At 44.4% G+C, this 22183-nt stretch overlaps 2 long non-coding RNA genes across 14 annotated transcripts in view; one reads left to right on the plus strand and one right to left on the minus strand.

Moving 5' to 3' along the window:
* LOC110352193 (uncharacterized) overlaps positions 1-22183 on the minus strand; it is a 362843-nt gene that overhangs the window by 215726 nt on the left and 124934 nt on the right. The gene's annotated exons all lie outside the window — the stretch shown is intronic.
* Positions 6504-7891, plus strand: LOC140001987 (uncharacterized). Its single transcript, XR_011807821.1, has 2 exons — positions 6504-6697; positions 6839-7891. It is a non-coding gene; the product is annotated as an uncharacterized lncRNA (long non-coding RNA).

Here is a 22183-nt window from a genome sequence, read left to right on the forward strand (position 1 = left end):
ATCTGCTTAAATGTTTTTCCAAATCAACATCAGGGTAGAAATTCATTCTGAGTTGAAATTTGGCAGACGGAATTTAAGCTTGGAATCAAAATTTTTAACAGATTTTGAAAAAATTAGTTCAGCTATATTTGACTTTTATAGACCATACAAAGAATCAATTAAAGAGTTTCCAGACATGTTCTTCTTTTGGTTCTCATGTAATTTAAAAACAGCCTTGCTTCTTCAAAACTGAACTTGCCAAGTGATTAACAGAAGACTAAGTATTTTCCCAGTTTGAAATAATACCCTAAAAAAATCTCATTTTAAAATAATAATTATAGCTGTTTAAAAATGATGTTCTGGGCACGTAAAGCATTGGTTTGAATCCTTTTGATGCCATGGACTGGACTTTGCACATAAGCTGGACTTTGCACATAAAATCAAACAGGAGATATGAACTCATTTTAGCCCCAAAGTAAAACATTTCTGTCCTGGACGGCCCGGGTGAGTACCCCGTGAGCTCCCAGCAGATTGCCCCTTCACTGCTGTGTTGTGCTGAATGAGACAGCGAACAATCAGTCCTTGCACAGCTTCTGCACGACACTCCCGTTGTGGGTGTCCGTGTCCTCTTCCACATCTTCTTTCATGCCGTATTATGCCTGACCTCCACATTACAGTAATATCAGTTTTACAGTAACTCCACAAGGAAGTCAGAAATTTTCCCCTTGCTCTGTTGCAAAGCCCAAGCAAGCCCCTGGAGATCAGCCTCATGGCATCTATGGGCTGTGGATGACCCCAAAAGCAACCAGAAGGTTGTGGAAGCGATGCTGTCCGGCCTGCCTCACCCCATATCCGCATGTCTGCATGTGCCATGGTGAACAAGCAGCCCAGAGCGCCGGTGGTGTCACACCACACTTAAGAGAAGACCTGTTCCCCTAGGGAACAGTTGGAAGCTGACGTTCTGCAAAGCACGGTAGTTTATCAGCACAGGTTAAAATAAACCATCGGAGTAGCTGCACTGATGTGAACCCTGCTCAGCTGAGTATCTAGCCCAAACAACTCTCAATAGTCTAAATGACTGTTTTAAATGACTGTGTATTTTACAGTATGCACATTACCCTGTTGAATTTTTACAGCTAATGGTGTGCATATGGTCACACATATAGACACGTGTATGCATTTAACCCCCCCAAGAAGCCCTTCCCTGTGCTGCTGTCGCACTCCTGCTCCCTGCACAGAGCCACGCGTGGCCGGGGAAGATGTGCTGCAGCATGGCCAAGCTAAGGCCTGGCCATGTCCTACAGCACAGACCCCAAAAAGGCACACGTGTGGCCTGGCTCAGCAGTGTGTTGGGCAGGAAGATGTGGGATTAGAAGGACACAAAATGCAGGAGTGCACATCCCGGCTGAGATCAGGCTTATCTGCTACGATCTTTCTTTGGGTCATACATTGACTTGCGTTGGCTGTGCTTGCCATTTGTTGAACTACGGCTCATGAGCAACTCCTAGGATTTAACTGGACTCATTAAAGTTAAAAAGACATTTGAGAGTAATGTAATTGGTTCTGAAGGAATCACCATCCATGGTGGAAATGCCGAAGGCAGAAAGCAGGTCCCCGCGGACGCGGCTCTGAGAACAGGCTGAGTCAGCAGTTCTCCAGCACTACTAAAGACTTCCTCTACCTTCAGGCACTAATTTGTCTGAAGACTTTTGTAAGGCTTTTGCTAAAGAGAACCAGAAAGCCTATGAAAATGTGCTTTACGGGTAACACTTTCCATCTGTTCCCTCTGAGGCAAGAGGCAGGGAATGGTGTGTTTGGAAACACCTCAAACCGAGTGCTGGGGCTGTCAGGTCTGCCCAGGTCTTTAGCAGTACAGCTGGCGGTGACTTCAAAACCCCCTCCCTCTCAGAAATTGTACTTTTCTTGCTCTTTACCCTACACCCAGCTTTCAGGGGTGCTAGCAAGTTTCCATAGAAGATTCCCATGCTGAATGCATGAGCGGTGCTGTAGGTGCGACATCCCCACCCGCTGCTCAGAGGAGCATCACTGCTTCCCTCCTCCCTCATCTACAGCACTGTCAGCCTGGAATAACTGTTAAAATCAGCAAGATCTTTTTTTTTTTTTTTTTTTTTTTTTTTTTGGGGGGGGGGGGGAAGGTCACCAAAGTCCCAGATTAATAAAAACTAACAATTTAAAACAAACAAAAAAATCAACTGCACTTTTATTTTGGGGGGGAATTTCCTTCCCTTTCTATATTTAGACTGTTAAGCTGATCAAAACTTCTCCAAATTTGGAAATGTCACCTTATTTTGATGCTGGCAATGAAGTAATATTTCAAAAAGACACATGGGTAAAAGATCATACACAGCAATACCTTTCACCCAGTTGAATTGCATCTTCATTCCAGAGGCAGGCAACCCAAGGTCAAGGGAAGTATTCCTGTAGCTCCTGTCCTTAAAAGCAGGATTTTGTTCTGAATAACCTGTGTTTCATTGGCCAAGGAGCCTTATTGCTATTCCATTATTTTTATTCCCCATTGTGCTTTTCCTAAGCTTTAAAACAAGATACTTATTATTGGAAATCTTTGGGTACTATTTAACATGCACAGAGGAGAAATGAGCTGACCATTAAGCCTGTTTCACTGCTCTGTTCCAGTCTCAAAAGCCATTACCTTAAACTGGTTTATTGCTCAAGCAACACTCTTAACCTTTTCTGATGACAAATTAACTAAATCCTATGGCTTTAATTCCTAAATAGCTATTCAAAAGAAAACCAACATACACATTCTGGTGTCCAAGTGATAAGCAAGTGCAGCTGAGTTAGCAGTTTGCAGAACCAGGTTGTGGCTGCACCCTTGCTGGGTACAGGAACAGCAATATCAGTAGGAGGAGCATTTCCCATCTTGTACACATAGATACAGAGATCAGCTACTATTTACAGTCCTCTCCTGTGGCATGTCCGCCACAATCACTGGGCATGACCTTTGTGATGAGTGGAGATACTTTCTGATGGCATTCGCTCAAAATCTGCATCATCCTTATCGTACACTTGCTCTTAGAGCATTTAGAGCATTTGCTCTTAGAGCATACCACTTCTGGTAGTAGCTGTACCTGAAACTAATGCCATTGATGGTGTTAAACTATACTGGAAAGATGACAGTCCCAAAGATGTTTCATTTTTCTGGATTATTTAAAGATTTTGGTCCATTTGTACCCAGCAGAAATCATAGCAGGAACTGGCTTAAACCAAGCAATGTTTTTACCAGCAGCCAGATCTCCGGCTGCTTCACCAGCTGAAGACATAGCCACTGTGTTTCACAATGTTAGGCTAATTCAGGTGGATGTTCTGTATAGATACGACCTTATCCACTAGGATAGACTGGTAAAGCAGGAGGCACTGGTTCTTTTTTACATGAGGAGATCTTTAAAAGTAATGAACAAATCACAAAGAAAGATAGTTGGCCGTGGAAAACAAAAAAAAAAGGAGTAAAGAAAGTTGTGCTCTGTGATAACACCCAGCATCAGTAACTGAGAATTCAAAAATATTTGCTCAAAAGTGTATTGGGTTGGGCTTTTTTACTGGATTTGTAAAATTATAGTGAGTGAAAGGAACAAAAGACTGGAGAGGACAACCTCCTGCGGACCTCCCACAGCGCAGCAACATATGAACTCTTGTCCAAAGGAATCCCCAAAAGGTTTGTCCCACATGCCAGAAGCCAAAGAAACCCCCTGGCATCTGCAGAAAACTCTGAGGCTTTTAATACAACATACCGCAAACCCAGGAATATTACCAAGGACTGCAAAAGGACAGAAAGAAACATCACAGACATTTACATCTGAGGCCACTGAAACAATACAGAATTTGTTATGTGAAAACATGCGGATGAACCAAGGAAGTAGGTAACGGTCCAGGCAGCATGAGACGGCAAAACCACAGTAAAAACTTTCCTAATGATCTGATCTGAGAAGTTCCTCCCTGACTCCTGAACAAACGTAAGAAAATGAGACACCAACCAGATACTGGAAAGTTTGCTTAGGAGCAGCAGGAACATGAGCACACATCGGTCACCCAACAGCCTACCTCCATCCTTCAGCTGGAGCCAGCCTGTGATGCTTCAGAGAGAAGGGAAAAAATCAGCTCCACCAACACATGAATCATTAACAACAACAAGAACAATACGTAGAAGCCCTGTTGTTCAATGGAAGGAAAAGAAAGGGTCCCTGGTTCCTGTGAGCTGCACACTGGCAGGATAAGGGATGAATTAATAGAATTAAAAATCGTGTAGTTGAATTCTAGTCTTGGAGTATTTTTAAAACCGTATGGTGAGATCTCACGCGGTACCTGGGGTAAAAGCATCGTGGCTAATGGCAGAGCAGAGCTAAAGGGGAAAAGCACACCCCCACAGCCCTGTGTTGTGACCCAAGCACACGGCAGCGCAAGGAGCTGCAGCTGGCCCTTTCCTCCTCGCCTTATGCACCATTAATTCCCTTGCAGAGTGTTTGCTGCAGAGTGTTGTGAAGAGCGTTCACTTTGGGCATATTTACAGCACAGAAACAGATCCCAGATGAACACAGAGCCACAAGACTTGTCTGCTGGTGGTCCTCCATGAAAGCTCAGGGTTTTATCATGTTTTCTATGGGTGATTCCCATTCCTAGACCCATCTGTTCATCACACACAATTTTCAACAGCTACCAATGTTTTGGTTACGCAGTCAGATCCTGCCAAAGGACAGCCAGGCTTGTCCAAATCACAGCCACTTCTCTCATTTACACCTATGAATAGCTGGGCTCTGCTCTTATTTCAAACCTCCTCTATTTTTCTTCTCCCTTTGCCATTACCAGGCCACTTTGACCTTGGTTACTAGAAGCAGGTCAGGTAATCCACAGATATGAAATGCAGTTGCTTTTCTCTTAATTCTGTTACACCTTTTCACTTTTTTTTTTTCCGGAGTTAATCTCCATCCCCATTTTTCCTCTTGCCCCTTCTCCTCCCCCAGATTGTTTTTCTTGGAGTACAGAAGGGGAAGGAGAGATGGAAAACCAGAGGGGCAGGGTCAGCAAAGTCAGGCTCAGCTCTGGCACTCCACTGCTCTACCAACTTGTTGCTGAGCTGGTGGCTCAGGCTCTGAAGGCTGCACCGTGCCGTTGTCCCCCTGCCAATGCTTTCTCCACCAGCCCAGTCCTCATTAATGAAGCCCAGCTGGGCTTTGCTGACCTTGTACCAGGTACCTGAGGGCTGGCAGCAGCTCCAGGTCAGACACCGGCCTCGGCCAGCCCACTGGAGGGGGAACACAGCAACCGAGGGCCGTCGAGCCCGCATGTGCAGGCTGCTGGGGCAGCAAGGAAAAGGCAGCAAACCGCAGCGGATGCGGGTGGCACGATTTCCCGCGTGTCACACTCGTTTCGTGCAGTTTCCCCAAACATTCGGACGTGACACAGAAAAAGTTACAGGCACCTGCAGCTGATGATTCAGCTTCAATAGAGGAAGCTTATACAGTCTCGAAGTAGCGAGGGAAACTAATCACACTGGCTCTAGGAATACAAATAAGCACTCAACAGGTGCCAAAAATGACTTGGCACTTCCAGTCACCTTGCAGTTCATTTCCAGTGCAAGCTGGGAGGCAAATACAAGTGTTGTTTTTTTTTTTTTTTTTTTCCTGTTTTGCATGTGTTGCCCTGCAGAGAGGTCTTGAAAGATGTCAGAGTACGGACAAGGAAGGGAGCAGCTGAAGCAGCACAGAGGCAGGGGGAGAGCACAGCAGCCCTAGCAATCGCCCAGGGAAGGCAGAGCCAGAGCCACATCCCTGGGCACCAAAACCAGTGTCAGCCCAGCAGACGCCAGCTTTCCCCAGCTCCAGGCACAGCAGCCACTGGCTGCAGAGGGAGCTGAGCAGGGAGCAGGTGCACACCGAAACGGCCTGGTGCTGGCTGGCTGCGGGGAACCCTTGCCACCAAAGCTGTCTCCAAGTGTTAATGCTTTAGTTAATAATGCTCCCGAGGTTCGTGCAAGGGAAGCAACACAAGTGGTGGAAAGCTCAGAATATTTACCAGCAGCCCAGTGTCACCAGCGCGCCTGAAAGGGGCTGCTGGGTTAACATCAGATGACTTTGAAAGAAAGAAAACAAATATGAAAATATGAGCCGTACTAATGATCGTAGATCTGGAATACAAATCACAACGGGCTACTGCTGTTTATAACGTTGACCTTGCTTTCTTTTTTTTAAATCCACTGTGAAGGACAGACATACCACCTACTGCCTCGTCCACCAGACGAAGGACTGAAGCTATTTTTGGCATTCGTTATGGTCCAGGTGGCCCATCTGGCCTGATTCACTTGGCCAGTTTTCCTTTCCATCTGGGAATTTTGACCCTCCTGCTTTCCAACTAATTGTATCACATTATCTCCTTTTTGTTCCCCACTTCCCTCGCTGCAAAAGGTTGCAAAAATCTCATGCGCTGCGTTAGAAAGTCTCAATTAACCTCTAACCCTGCTTCAGTGCAGGCGGCTTGGGTTACTTCTCACACCCAACCGTGGGCCCATTAACACGTTGTCGTAAAACAAAAACTGTTTTGACGGGCTGTAATTGCTGCTAAGTGATGCCGAACAAAGGCGCTCTTGTCCCGGGGCACCGGGGCTCAGCCCCGCTCCCGGCCCCGCTCGGCCGAGGGGAGCCCCCGCGCCCCCCAAACCTGGCACCCCCGGAAGGGCCGCAGGAAGGTTGGGCTCCCCCCTTCCTCCTCCTGCCGCAAATATAATTAGTTTATGTTAGCTGGAAGAGGTCGCCGGCGACCAAAGGGCAGGGCCCTTTTTGTTTTTAGGCAAGATAGTGGAATAATTGCTTGACGCTCCGATCTGCAGGTGCTTTCTGAAGCTCGTTTGGCGCTGGCAGCCCGCAGTGTGAGCTGATTTCCCTGGAAAAGGCCGGATTCCATGTGACAGGCTTGATTTGCTGCGACGGGAGTGATCGCCCATTCATGCCACTCGTGATTATTCTACCTGTTCCAGTCGGCACTTACCTTGGCCGCCAGGCCTCCCGGCTCTTGCTCTTCATCTCCCCTAAGGGTGGATCTGTGGCTGAGGTGGGACCGAGCCGAGGATGCTGCAGGCCCTGTGCTTGCCCTTCCACTCCCAGGATGCTGAGGAAGCCTTCCTGGGCAGCTACAGGACGCCCTGCAAGGAGCCACCTTCTGCAAGAAGCCCCAACCTGCCTGACCTCAGCGCCTGGCAGGATTTCTGGTCGGAGCAGGGGCTTTGGGGTAGCCTCTTCTGCAGGCATCTGCTGGAAGTGCACAGAGCAGGACGGGTGTAACTGGGTGGCGAAGATGCTGCAGGACATCCCGTGTTGTAGCCTGGATACATGTGCTGAGCTACACGGTACCTGAGGATCCGGAGCACACCCAAGGCAGGGGAAGTACAAATACCTTGGTTAGACTGTCAGCCCTGTGTGCTGGTACTGGGACACGCTACCCCAGTCAAGTCATTGGGACTGCTGACACGAGTAAGTGCTCGCAAAAATAGATATACAAATCATGTGCCCTCCAAATAAACCAGCTACACGCTTACAGGTGTGTCCTCTTAAGATCATCCAGAGCCCTGCTATCTGTGGGTGCTTCAACCATTTTCTTCATTTGTGTATAGAAATTCTACTTGCCATATCCTCAGTTTTTCCAAGCCTGTTTTTCTTCAAATGCCAGGAAAAAAAATGCATGTCAAAATATTAATACATGCCTTACACACCCCAGAAAGCAGTGCTAGTCTCCTTGCCCATCTGCTACCCCAAGGCAGAATCATTTCTCCCCGTGCTGTTCTAGAAGTTACTTTCTTTCTTGTTATTGAGCACATCCAGCGGTGGAGCCTCCCTGGCAGCATATTCAACACCAGAAAGCTCCTCCTGCTATGCAGGCTGACTCTTTTTGGTTGCAACTTAATCTCATTGACAGTTTTCCTACCCCCTATGAAATGGACAGCAGAACATTTCCCCTTCAGCAGCAGCCTGGACATGTTGGAAGATCCCCGTTACACAATATCATTAACTTCCAAAGCACAAGCAGAAACTCACTGCCATGGAGCCATCTTATCCCTCGGTGTGAACCAGTGATGCTCAGTCACCATTTATAATAGAATAAAAGCCATTCTATATTTTGTTCCAAGCATCTACCCCATTCCCTCACGTTTCTAGTGGGCTGTTATCTTTACTTCTTACTGTAAGTAATAGCTAAACAGCTTCAAGCATTAGCATTTCAAAGCAGCCTGTACTTGGAAACACACCAAAATAGCTATTCCAGATACTCAGGAATAGCTGTTTTGGTTCATTTCCAGGCTTAGACAAACCTGAAGATTTAACCTCCTGATGCTGCCTGCAAAGGGTTGCTGACCCCAAATCCCAGTGCTAACCTCGTGTGCCTGGAGGTACCACCTGGCTTTTAGGAAAGGAAACTCTATCACAGCCAACAACTACATCTCAGACATTTCCACATCACTATGTATTTCTGGCCTCCTGCACTTGTTACTGGTTTATATCTTATTTAGTTATTTATCTTCTGGCTGAAGAATTAAGTTTCTGCAACCATTATCTAAGCCCTCATTAATAATGCACAGATATTTCCTAATCAGTGTAAACTGGCGCTTCTCCACTGATTTGCACAGAGCTACTTTAATTTATATCAGCTGAGGATCTAGCGTGTTTAAGAGTGTGTTAACAGAAGACAAAACACGAATACATTTTATCTTCAGTGATAAACATTGCATTACGCAGCACATGTAGAAAACGCCTTCTCAGAAATATGATCTTGGCTGTAGCACACACTGGGCACAAAAGCTGGAAAAGTCTGGATGTTTTCAAGCAGGGGAGGTTAGAGATCGCCTAGAGCTGTCGTGAAGTCTGAATTTAGGCAATTTGACATCACCTACATAGCAGGTGCCCAGATCTAGCGGGACAGTTAAAGGAGTCAGCATCAGGTCTCTGCACCACTTTTGCAGTCAGGGGATGAAGCCCCTGAAGGAGACTCACCCAGGTGAAAGCTGGGCATCTCAGAGCAATCCAGAGCTATGATAAGCTAGGGCTAGCTAAAGAAACACCTGCACATGAAAGTCAGAAAGCAGCACGTCTGTGCCTGTTTTGGAATTGCATACCCAGAGAAATGCAAGATCCAAAATGTAGGCACAAAAGAAACCGAAGCAGCTAGCAGATGTGCAACCCCAGAAATGTTTGTGTTCTGAATCAGTTGGTGAAGTTCAGCACCTGAAGTCACGCCTCCCAACCCCACCTAGCTCTCGCCATGCAGCTGTTCTGGCGTGTCTCCTGTCAGTATTTCAACTGTGAGCCGTAGAGCAGACGAAGCCAGACAAATGGGTACAACTGCACTCTTCCTGTTCCTACAGATCAGGATTTATGTTGGTGTAACCCCAGGAGAAAAAAGCCACTGCAAACACGGCGGCTTAGTTCTTCTCCTGGCCCTGCTCTTCCCTTTCTTTTCTCACACTTGTCTGTCTTTAGGGTGACACAGATGTGTCCAAATACAGATGGGTGATGCTAGCTGGAACTATATGGAAGGTGGCAGAGTCACTTTTTCAAGAAGCCCCTAGTGCTGGGCACTAAATACAGCCACTGATACGGATCTCCAATTGGATCTTGCATGCCCATCAGTATCACAGTGATCAAAGGCTGTTCTTTGACTAAAGCTAAACAGATAACTTAAAGCATTCTCCATGACTAATCAGGATAGCAGTTTAGCAGCGTGGCAACAAGATCCCAAAGCAAACACAAAATAAATCATCAGTAACTGAATTTGCTATTTATGTTGAAAAGATCTCCAGAAAGAAAATGCACTAGACTTTTTTTTTTTTTAATGAGGTACATGTTACAGATATTACTGCATTTAGATGCTGCAATTTGTGCATTATTAATTTTATGCATATTAATTTTATGCATTACATGCGTTTTTAATCTTTGAGTGAGACCACACTAATCTCTCTGCACGGACACCCAGAGCAGCAATAGATAGCAGTACGATCAGGGAGAAAAGGTAAGAGGGGTGTTTGACTGTCATACCCCAACCTTTGCCTATATATTTGCAGAATCTTCCTCTGCCCCTTTCACCCATGATTCACCAACATATTCCACTGAACTGTTGAAGTAAAGCCTATAATTAGGTTATTATCTTTAGAAAAGGAGTCTAATTGTAGGACAACAAATACCAAGCACACAAGAGATTATTTGAGTCTTGTGAACAGATGATGATACCTTCCAACACACGCTCCTTTTCATGTGTGGAAAACTCAGATGCCAGTTTCAGATAGGTCTGAATCATTGACATCTACATAAAAAGACATCTGGAAGTAGATGATATCACACAGTGGAAAGGAACAATAAATTAGCTACAAGAACAGGATTTTCCCGGGAGCAAGGAAAAAAAAAACAAAAAACAAAACAACACACACACACAAAAAGAATCCAACTGTATACAAAGTGGACTTCCAGACTTCCAGTCCAGAGGTAAAACATATGGGAATCAATAGTGGAGGCGGGGGGACAACGGGGATACAAAAGATACAGGACAGGGAGTTGAAGCAAATGAATAGCTGTGGGAAGATGAAACAAAGATGACTCAATTGTCAGAAAAATAATTTTGTTCCCCCCAGAGCCATGATTAGTAGTTATTTGATACACATTCCAATTAAGCTGCCTCAAAATAGGTTGGAGAGGTTTACCTATGGATTGAGCAAGATGTGTGTGGCCAGAAGTAACGCCCGAGCTCTTACTAAGGATGGCTCATAGCTCTGGGACCAGCTCTCAGGAACCTAGTGAAGACTCTGAGCAGTCACTGGATTCACCAACACGCCGAGTTGTACTGGAGTACTCGGACATTCAGACCAAGGGACCTCCAGGAAGATCCTTCAGAGACATGGAGCTTGAGTTAGTTGCCTCAGTGCACGAAGTCACACCCTTCAGATCCATCACTTCTAACTTCAGAGAGAACTTCCAGGAGTTCTGCCCTTAGAAGATAATTCAGAGCATCACATGGGACTCACAAAACAAAGCTGGTGTTTTTCAAGCTGCTTGACAAGTTTTCAATAACTGTCAGAGAAAATGTGACGTTTCCACCGAAGCACCTTGATTCAGGTGCTTGATCTGGGGAGGGGGGATTATTTTTTTCAAAATCAAGGCTATTGACTGATGCCCTGCATCAAGCAAACTGGAAGCAAAGCTTAAGCAAATTTTACCTCTCTCTCTCTTTTTTTTTTTTTTTTTTTTTTTTTTGGCAGAAGAACCACCCATCCCATTTCTACATCGTTTGACTTGGTGACCTCCCGCAGCAGTGAGATTGACAGGGTAACTAATAACCTATGCAAAGTAGTACAGTGGAGCCTCATTAATGTTCCCCTCGCTAATCCACACACCTCATAATTCATGCACGGAAAGCAGTGGTCTCTTCCTCCTTCTCCACTAAAATTTAATAGATTGCTTCAAGGAGGTCTCATATTACTAAGTGTTCAGAGTATTACAAAACATGCTTCTGTACATGAAGGATGAAGAGAAATCATCACAAAGTCTATCTGCACAACAGTCGACTGAACCCATAGCTTTCCATAATCTCCCCAGCTGTTACTCTGAAGTATCGAAATGTTGTTCTTTTATTTTATATTTCCTATTTCATCTAAATAAGCTTGGTTAGCAATAGACATCACCTCATTGTGAAAGGAAGAAGTGACCTACTTCGAGTGTTTCCTTCAAAATTTGAAAGGCCTTAGGAAAATTCCTTTTGAAAGAGTTTGTTTTTTTTTTTTTTTTTCACTGCAAAGTTAGCTCATGCTGTAACTTGAGTCCCACCTCACACAAAAGTGGAATTCTTAACTTAAATGGGTGGGCTTGTTAGCTGGCCTGGGCTGGCCCAGAGACAGACACTTGAGTAGTAACTAGATGAGTACCACTAATTCTCCAGTGCTTTCCCATAACTCATGCTGGGAAGCAGGAAGGACAACAAAGTTTTCCGGGATCCATTAAAAAACAGCTTGTAGGGCAGCCCAGTATAGCTGCCTTGAAGAACTGGGAGCCTGTGAATTAATTCTTTCATTGGGATTTTCAGGAGAACAGTTGCATCATTTCTGGGCCTAGGAGAAGTTCAGGCTTTGTCCTCATGGCAAAATAAGTGGGTTACTCGTCTACCCAAGCCAAACAAGCTCACATCCCTCCTCTCCTCATGGGGAGAATCTCTTGCACAATCTTTTTCCTCTTACTCACTTTGTGTCCCCAGCACAGTTAACCACAGAGTTGGGGACCACATCCAGAGTCCGCAGCAGTGCTGGAGAAGATCCTTCTCAAGTTTAATGGAGGAAAACCTGCCAGTGCCTTTGTGCTGCATCTGCCACTGTTAAGTAGAAACTCTCACCAACTGCATGCATGAGTTCCTAGCTTTTATTTTATTTTATTTTTTTTCCCTCAAATGATCCAAGAAATTCAGAACTCATTTGGGTACAAAAGAAATTCTGCCTATTTCTGCCAACACTTCTACTGTGTGACCAGAGCCTGATGAAACTCTCCTGCCGTGTATGGCAATAACATCTGCTCTACTGGCTGCCCTCACTTAGCTCCACTAAACTTCAGCTTACAACTGCTTGCTTAAAAAACAATCAAGCAAAAACCCAAGACTCTACTTTAATAATTAAAATAAATATCTGGAAATAAACTGTAAACACTTTTCTGACATCACATTAGCGTTGTGCATTACAGGAGGACACTCATGCTAAGGCTGAAATTTGGCCTTGGGGCCAAGTGCCTCAGCTGCTCAGTGGAGTCAAACCAGTTCAGGCTACTTCATCCTTAATTTCTTCTCTTGTTGCTGTTGACGGAAACTACTTCGAGTCAATAGCAACTCCACCATCCTGTTGCATACGTCATCTCCCAAAACATTAATGATATTAAAATGCCACTACCACTACTGGCCCCCATATGTTCTTGCTGTCAGCCCCTCCTTGCCTGGAAAGAGCTGTTGTGCCCCTTTCTGGGGCTCATGCTGTTGTCACAGGCATCAGTCTGATTTCCCTTTCTAAGCTTGTACGTCAGGGATGTCACAAAAGCAATCTGGTGACTTAAGTGAGTCGTGTTCCGCTCCACTGGGTAACCTCCTAATGGAGTCACTTAGGGCAGGAGAAGGGATTATTCCCCTCTAGAGCATCTCTCTTGCTCTGACCTTTGTAGATGAAATTATTTATTTTAAAATGAAAGCTAAACAAATGAACAAAAAGCAACACAAAAGCCAAAACTTGCTTTCGTTTGTTTGTTCTTGAGTGTTGAAGGCTTTCATTTTTGGGAGGGGGAAGCAGGGGGAGAAGAAAAGGGTGAATGAACATTTTTTATTAGCAAACTGAAAGACAATTCATGGAAACTTCTCTTTTGTCAGAATGCTGCTTTACCTTAAAAGAACTTGTCAAGAAAACAAAAAAACAAAGAAAAAGTAGTGTCTACTTATGCAGCTCTCGTCACCAAAATTGGCACTTATCGAGTCCAGAGTGGATTTTATCTAAAGTCATGGCAAAGCTTATCTGCTTGGTGCTGCTCTCACCCTCAGATCTCTTGTAGTTGCCCTTCAACAAACCAGGTGATGGACTGAAAAGCTGACTGCATCTCTGGTGGCTGCTGAGCCTCGGGGATGTGACACAGCTGCTCCTTGCAGCAAACTGGCCTGCTGAGAGTGAAGCAGTTTCTAAAGGCTCTTTCTCCAGCCCCCATCTCTGACTCACAAATCCCTCTCTCCAGTCCATCCCACTGCCCTGTTACACATCCCTGTTTGTAGAGGTGTGCCAGCTCACCGATGTGACACATCACGCACACCTTGCTCTACAGGGTCTGAAATCACGCTTGCACTGAGCAGGAGTCCTTGGCAAATGTCTTTCCTGCTGTTGGTGCTGGCCCTGCCACTTCATACAGAAATTTCTGCACAATGCCTGAATTCTGTTTGCTCTCCCTAGTGACCTGCTGCACGTAAGCTGCTCCATAATTTCTTCCCTGAAGACTGACTTCTGTTAAAGCCTTGCTGTTTGCAAGGTGCAAAGCAGGGCTGCTTTTAAGCCTTGAGACATCTGCCACGTGTTCATTTGTAATTACTTTAGGAATTATCTGTAGATTGATAATTCTATTTATCATTCCTCTGACATCAGACTTACCTCCCTAGTCCTACTCCCTGCAGTACAACATGGAGCTAGGTGAGCTATGAATACTGCCACGAGCTGTGAGTTTAGGGAGCTGGCAGAAGAGAAGGCAGGCTCAGGGCTGAGCTGGATGGGACTTGAGAGCTAACATTCACACTGACGGGGGTGGGATGGGTGGGATGTTATCCCATAGAGCTTCTTGACGTTACTAAAATAATAAAACAAGCCATTCCTTGTATTAACAGACACCTCCCTTAGAAGTTATTACAAACATAGACCTCTACAGCTCACCTACTTACAATTTGGCTGAGAAATGAATTTTGGCTGGTCTGCATCTGCCTATCTGAAGATGACCTGCAGTGCTTTACAGCCCAGCTCTACCGCTGGCCACTGGGAAGGAGCAGCTATAAGCTTCTGTGCCTCAGAAGGGCCAATTCTGTACAAACTTCTGTTATTCTGGAAAGGATTTTGATAGAAAAGCCACAGGTCCAATGTGATTAGTCAACTCCAATCACTCTTCTAACATGACTACCAAGAAAATGACAAAAGTCACAGTCATTACAGGTACCCACGTCTGCCTCCCTGCTTACTGAGTTAGACCTTCTTCCCCAAAACACTCCTGTTGAATTTCTCAACTTGTTACACAAAAGCTATCACTCCTGCAGAACAATGCACACACACACACGGATAATTGCTAATAAATTGTGAAGCTCTGAATTTCACAAATTAATGATGGCTTGATCTTGCCTATCACAAGCTGCCAACAAGTTCCCAGGCCCAGCCATTGCATTTTTGGTCCAACTAAAAGCAGAAATTTTAATACATACGTTGCGATTCCATATAATAAAGTCTGAAGTTTAAGAAATATTGTCAGCATTAAAAAAATATTTTAAGTAAGCTCAAAAGCTTGTGGTGGTTTTTTTTTTTTTGGTATTTATAAAGGAAATGATTTCTGTTTTTCTTGGGAAATTAAGTTTGCACACCTACCTAGAACATAATTTGCTTCTATTTTTTTTTAAATACCTATGAATTGGGTTTGACATGTCTTCCTTTATTATGCTTCTAAATTTGTCCTCAGTAAACGTGTGCTTGTTTAAAATAATTTAACACAGTGGTTCAAAACCACTGGGGCTGCCAGGGCAGAATTTTGAGCTTTATGTTCCCAAGAAATGTGTGGCCTTGACCTTGCCAAAAACTCCGTTTTATGTTTAAATGGTCGCAGATTTAATAATGGGCTGCAAAAAAGACTTGCCTTTAACTACATCCTTTACTTTCCTCCTAGTTAACAAAACACTTATGTCTTCAGTGGATGCTGTAAGAATTGAATTAGTTATCTAGGATAATCTGTACACATTAGCAAATGGTGTCCCACTAGGTCAATACAGAAATTAATTGTGGGATGCTTGTCAAATCCACATTGTTTCCTGGCGCAGTTGCAAGCCACTCAATTAGACACCTTTCAAGGCCTTTTGCTGATCTAAATGTAGCTAATTGCTCCAGTTCTGGATGTGGATGATTCATCTCCCAGATGTCTCAGACCTCTCTGCAGCTCTGCTCGGCTAATATCAATACATACATCCAGTGGACAGGATATTCTTGTGAACAGGATATTTTTACTCATGCCTCCCTTTTATATGATTAATCCCAAACAAGGAAGGTCTCCTGAATCACGCTCTTGACACGGCAACTCCTTTACGTCTGCTGGCTTCCCACACACGAGGGACTGGGCATGAATGCAGCCTTTTTGTCAGCGCTCTCCAGGTGCAGCACCATTCACACTTGGGCTTGACAGCATAACATAACAGTTTTTATGTGCCGGTCTCCTCTGTCAAGTATTCTTTTCTCTTCTGCCGCTTCCTCATTTGTCCATATATCAGTGGCAGGGCTGGCCAAATTGAAAATGAATGAAGCACAAAGACAGACAGTAGTTTCCACAGTGACAGTCTATGGGAAAACAGCGCGCGGTTTATTTTTTTTTTATGGAGTCCTCAAAGGTCACTGGTAGCACTTGGAGCCGAGTGTCCCCAGAGGAACAGACATGAGCATCTGGTCCACTGGTTACCAGCTTTCCAGGATAAATCCTCCCAAGCTGCTGCTTAAGAACCATAGGGGAAAGAAGGGGGGGATTTAAAAGAATATAACAGCCTCGAAACCTCCTCCCAGCCCCCTTTGTACACGAGTAGATTCAGGAGCACAGTGCTGAGGGAGAAAGAAGCAGGTTGTTAACTCAGCCCCAGCGGGGCAGGACGCAGCTGTGTGTGTGGGAGGTGCGTGCTTCCAGCCTTGGTGGGTGGCTGCAACACGAAGCTTCAGCTGGGGCTGGCGCGGCACCTTTGGCCACATAAAACCTCAGCGAGGCTTCCTGCGAGGAACACGTACACACCTGCCATTAACACAACCAGCCACCGGATGTCTTCATTGCTCCATGCCAACAGCCGCGGAAAAGCATTTCCCCAAGAGTGGGAAGTCGGCTCTCTTCGGGATGCCCACACATAAAATGATGCCCAGAGGTAGCAGCTCAGCTCGCTGGAGCATCGCGTCTGTGCCTCAGCAGGACGCAGCGTGCAGTGGGTCAGGTGCCAGTGAGGAATAGGTTTTGTTCAGCACGGTGCTGACTGTCCCTGTGAACTTCACATGCTAGATAGGTCATCTCAGTTTCTCCATCAGCAAGCTGGAACACCAAATATCCCCTGCTTGTGCAAGCACCAACAGAACCGCACAATGTCCAGGGAACAACTCGAGATGTTGTATGATTGTGGTTTTGCAGCACTGAGGTCCTTAGTGCAGCAGTGCCAAGCAGAAATCATTACCCTGCACCTGCTTTGCCAGGGCCTTTCCCCCCCTAGTTGAGCACATGTTTGGAGTCCCTACTGCTAGGGCAGGGGTGGAGATGGCTCAAGACAGTTTTTGCTTGGTCCAGCATGCTGTGCTCCTCAGCTTTCCTGGTTTCATTGCCCTGCACTTAGCTCAGGTAGATCTTTAAATATTTCTTAGTATCCTGTATCAGTCAGGTCTGCTGTGGACATGTATCTGTGAGAAGATACCAAAGCAACACACACTGTTTGTAAAATATATTTTGGAGATCTCATGAGGCCTCAGTCTAGCATTATGAGCAAACCATCTTTCCTTACAAAACCATTCATGTGCTAATAACCGCACACATGTTGAAGTGCTTTCATACAGCTGGGTCTTTATGCAATTCAAGGCCCTGTGGACTAAGTGAAATCTTTCTTGAAGATTTCATTACCCTTTGGACCATCTCTACCTCTGTGGGAGATGGAAACTCCTGAGCACTGAAAACAGAATCTACTAAAGGTTTTCTGCTCTTACTGCCCCCATTGGTATCCCAATTCCATTCACATAAGTAATAGCAACAGAAAAGCCCCCATTATATTTCTGTATACCTTTCTCCATACACTAATATTCTTTTCTACAGTGAGTGATCTAATCAGTTTCTGCACTTGTGGTGAGGTACCAAGCCTGGCACTAGCTAGCAGATGCCTGAAGTATGGACAGGATCTCACCGTCAGGCTGTCAGGCATTTTCTCCTGGTTTCTGTTTCAGATTGACTGTTTCATGCACTTTTTTAATCACTCCAAAAAATTAAATAATAGTCAAGTCCTTTGTTCTGCTTTGCTTTTTAAAGAATAAAGCTAATGAAAAGTAGGTCAAGCTGAACCCTGTTTTCCCAAGCATTATTTCTGAAATCTGTTTACACCTTGTATCTCTATTCTTCTCTTAGCCTTGCTGTTTAGTGTTTACAAGTTCTCTAAGCACGCATTCACATGCCAATTATGCCAAACAGACCAACTCACACATGAGAGATGAATCCCAAGTATGAGCAAGTAGCTCTTTTGGGAAGCTATTAAAAAAAAAAAAGTCACTCAGATCCACAAATTCGTATTTCTTTTTGGCTCATTTCCAGGCTGTGCCTTAAGCACTGAGTAGGGACTAATGCAGAATACATACACAGGACTCTATTATTCCTCTGGTGCTCAGAGAATTTAATGCCAGCGAGAGCAGCGCAATGTGCATAAGGGGACAATAGCCCCTTATAGCAATGTTTTGAAATTTAAGATGAGAAGTAGGTGTTTTGCCGTGCTCACAATTGTAATCCTTGTTACAACAGGCAGCACTGCAAATCCCTTCTCGGCGCCAGCATGGGAGATATGCCCAAGCAGGCTGCTGTGTGATCCGGCGTCTGCATCCAGCTCGCCCATAACATGAGCACAGCTCTCAGCTGCGCCCACCTCAACCGCACAACCATCTGCAGCTCCATGCACCCAGAAGGAGCCTGGCCCTTCTAGGCCACTATCTGTACAGTCTCCTACAAGGCACAGCTCGCTCAAAAGCTCTTAAAATCTACGCAGACATGGCAAAGGAAGCCTTACTCTAAGTACTTAATAGGTGGGAAAGCGAGGCACAGAACAAGTAAATATGCGGCCACAAAGATCTATGGCACAGCATGAGATTTTGTATTTATTTATTTTTTTAAACCACCGTTTCTTTTGTTACTACTGCTTTTCTTGGGTTGGTATTACTCATCCCACGTGAAGGTACACTGCTCTTTCCATTTGGTAATTCTGGCTGTGGAATGCAGGATTTGGCAGGTAGAGCCGTTTTGCTCAGCCGGAGGCTATTGCGGCTCTCTGGTCAACAGCTGACCTAAGGGACCTCACAGCTATCGCAGCTCGGGAAAGGCACAGCTGCTGGGAGATGAATACCAATCCAAAGCCCTTTGGGGATCCAAGCCCTGAAAACAGCCCCATGCCAAACTGTTAACCCTTCTGATCACTCAGAATCTATGTAGGGACTTCATGGCTTTCATTTACACCGTATTTAGACAAGCTGTCCAGCAAAGACCAAAGTGCATACCCTCTGTCTTCTATTTTTCCCTATGTTTCATTGTTTCCACCTCAGAAAACTTTCATTAACACAGCCAGAAATCACAGTACACCAAGATGACAACCTATTTCTGTAAAGGATGTGTGCTCAGCACGATGCTCAAGGGCACAAAACAAAGCTAACACCTGAAAGGGAAAGCTGAGGGGGACCCTGAGCTGGAGGAAACTTGTCTTGGGCATAGGAACCCCAGCAGCCATCCGCAGTCAGGTTGTAGCAAAGCTCTGTAACTCACCCCAGTGCAAGACAATGTTTCTACGCTATTCTCATACTTCCTTCCCTACCTACCCCACAACTGAGCACACACAGAGGCCTGCTTTGCAGATGAAATTAAGTGTTGGTTCTAAATTAGTCCAGAGCACCTGCTAAGGGTTTAAATGCTGATTTTTCAAAATAAAGAAAGTACGCCTCACCTCATATGGTTTGAAATTGAAGAAGGAGCAACACAGCAAGATAGAGAACTGCTCCCCTAGCAGGAATCCCTAATGATATTTTCAGTCTGGTGCTATGAGACAGGGCACAAATTCCCTGACAATTTTGCCCAAAAAGCAAAGCAAGAAAGTGATACTGAAAAAGCGAGAAAGGGCAGATTTAAATAGGAGCCCGTAAACTCATTCCCTGCAATACGGGAAGTCTGTATAACTAAGGAGCTGGCTGCAGCCTGCATTATTTTTCTGCTACAGGTCACTGATTTGAATCTGACCCAATGGCAGGGACAGGGCCATTGCTATCTAGCAGTTGCTGAGTGGCTCACCTAAAATGAGCTAAAATTGGAAGCCCAGAGCACAGTGGACAGGTACAAGAATCCCCCAAATCTCAGTCATCTAGAGTAATTTCATCTTTGGTGTGCATAGTGCTGGACTGAGGCTGGGATGCTTTTACCAAGGTGGGGTGAAGGTGCCCTGAGGAACAGGCCCATGGAAGAAGCTCACCATGACGGCACTCTGCTAATCCTGCGACGCGAACTGATGAAGCTGGTCACCTGGCACAAGCTCCACAGAGTGGATCTATGTATAAAAGTTTAAAAAGATTTGATTGCTGCAGGAAAAGGATCAAATATGGGGATTTTTAAATAGCTAAATTGATGAAGCACTCAAAGAGCAAAACTACAATAAGAACTATCATATAATGGATACTATCGTGGTGTTTATTCAGCCTCATATTTTCTTTCTTCATGTCAATTTTTTTATTGCATTCTGTTGTAATTTTTTATGAGATGTAATTAAATTTTCACAAAAGCCATGTCTACAGAGGAAGTATGACAGAAAGAGATTAGAATAGTACTTGTCTTGCTGCTGTGCCAGATGCAGTAGGCATTGGTTTTCTGGAGACTGTGAGCTGTCTCATTTCACTCATCCCTCCCCGTCCCGATGAAGGCATGTGTGCCGATACCAACGCTCACAGTTTACAAAGGTATCAGTTCCTAAGATCATCAAGTTTAGTTCACTTCCACTGCAAGCAAGTTCCAAGCCACCTATGTTATTCAGCACCACTAGAACAGTTTTTAAAAAAGGGGAACTACCATTTCCACAGCAGATTACTCAGACCCACTGCAGTCATCCGAAAGTTGCCCAAATATTAGAGTATATGGTAAGTTTTCCCATTCCTGGATTCCTGTGGAACAAATTTGGAATTTTGCCTTGCCTTTTTCATTACAATGCTTTTGCTATCTTCTATCACCTGCCACATTAGTGAGCAACCAGAAAAGAAAGACTAAGTCATCTTAGGGTAAACTTTGTTATTCTTATTAATGCTCTATAAATCAGTCTTGTTATAAATCAGGGCATGTTCATCAATCAATTCTCAAAAAATATTTTATTTGGCTAAGAGTGTCAAATTGTGAAAGTAACAAAGAAAAAATTAAAACCATGTGCTAGGAGTGGGTTCATGACTGCATGCTTACGTCAACAAAGACTCATAACTGCACAAACAATTACCATATATCATGTTAACTTTCATTAAATAAAACCATGCTGAAAACCAGTAGTACGATCCTTATAAGACACACATGTTTTCTAATATATTTATGTATGCAGGACAGCATTCTGCACTCAGTTAACGGCAAACTTGGGTTACGTATGTGTAAACGTGGGCAGAACTTCTCCTGTTGGCTTTCCATACGTGGATACATCAGAAGATGCTGTCCTAAACCCCTGGCTCTGGGAGTTTGCTCTGTAGACAAAGCAACATTTTCCTCCTCTTAAGGCGGGCTATCTTGCTGAGTGATGAAAAAGGAGGACTAACGATCAGGGATAGCCAGGCTTTATTCCTTAGCCTGTTACTACCTAATTATTTGATCTTTGATAAGCCATTTAGAACTAAGTCTTTAAACTTGGCTGAGACCTGATCATCATCAGTGTGAACCGATGTGGACACTAAGAACATAGTCCCCTGACTGTATAATACTTGAGTCAACTGGAGTCTGGTTTTCTTAATGTAACGTTAGGCAACATCATCCACATTTAAGAGAAGCCAGTAATAAGAAGCTGCTCCAATAACACGATGTAAGTGAATCCTCCTAGAGAAGGAACAACGTACCTGCCAATAAAGCCTATCAGTTTCCTGTGCAAAGTAACACTGACAGCAAGAGTGTGATTTAGTCGGTGCCACTGCCCACGTCAGCTCGTCCTAGACCACTAGAAACTAAAAAAGAAACCAACAGAGTTGTCATATACAGAAATCTTACTCAGATCTGACTCAGGAGTTGGGGTAACAGAACACTGTCACTTCCCTAAACGACAGCAAACCACATGAACCACAAAAGCTTGAAATTCCATAGTGGGCCCATTTGTAGGTCAGATCTCTTCTTTTTCCTTTTTTTTTTTTTTTTTTTTAATTTATTTTTTAAAATACTGATACTTATATTACAGTAGTTACTAGAGATCCTAACTAAGTGAGAGCATGCTCCTACTGAACTAAGCATCATAAAAAAATAAATACAACAAAATAAAACATTGAAAGAGCCTAAAGAGAACCAGCAATTAAAGCAGGTGAGACAGGGAAATATCCATATTCATTTTGCTATACGTGCATGAAGACCAACATATTTTATTTTGTCCTCCTTTATAACAAACTTAAATAATTGAAAATATGTACCTGGAAAGTAGGTACAGATGCAGGGCTTTTGATTTTTATTTTGTCTTTTTAAAGTTA

The sequence above is a fragment of the Anas platyrhynchos genome, chromosome 3, assembly GCF_047663525.1.
Source record: "Anas platyrhynchos isolate ZD024472 breed Pekin duck chromosome 3, IASCAAS_PekinDuck_T2T, whole genome shotgun sequence".
Lineage (NCBI taxonomy): Eukaryota > Metazoa > Chordata > Aves > Anseriformes > Anatidae > Anas > Anas platyrhynchos.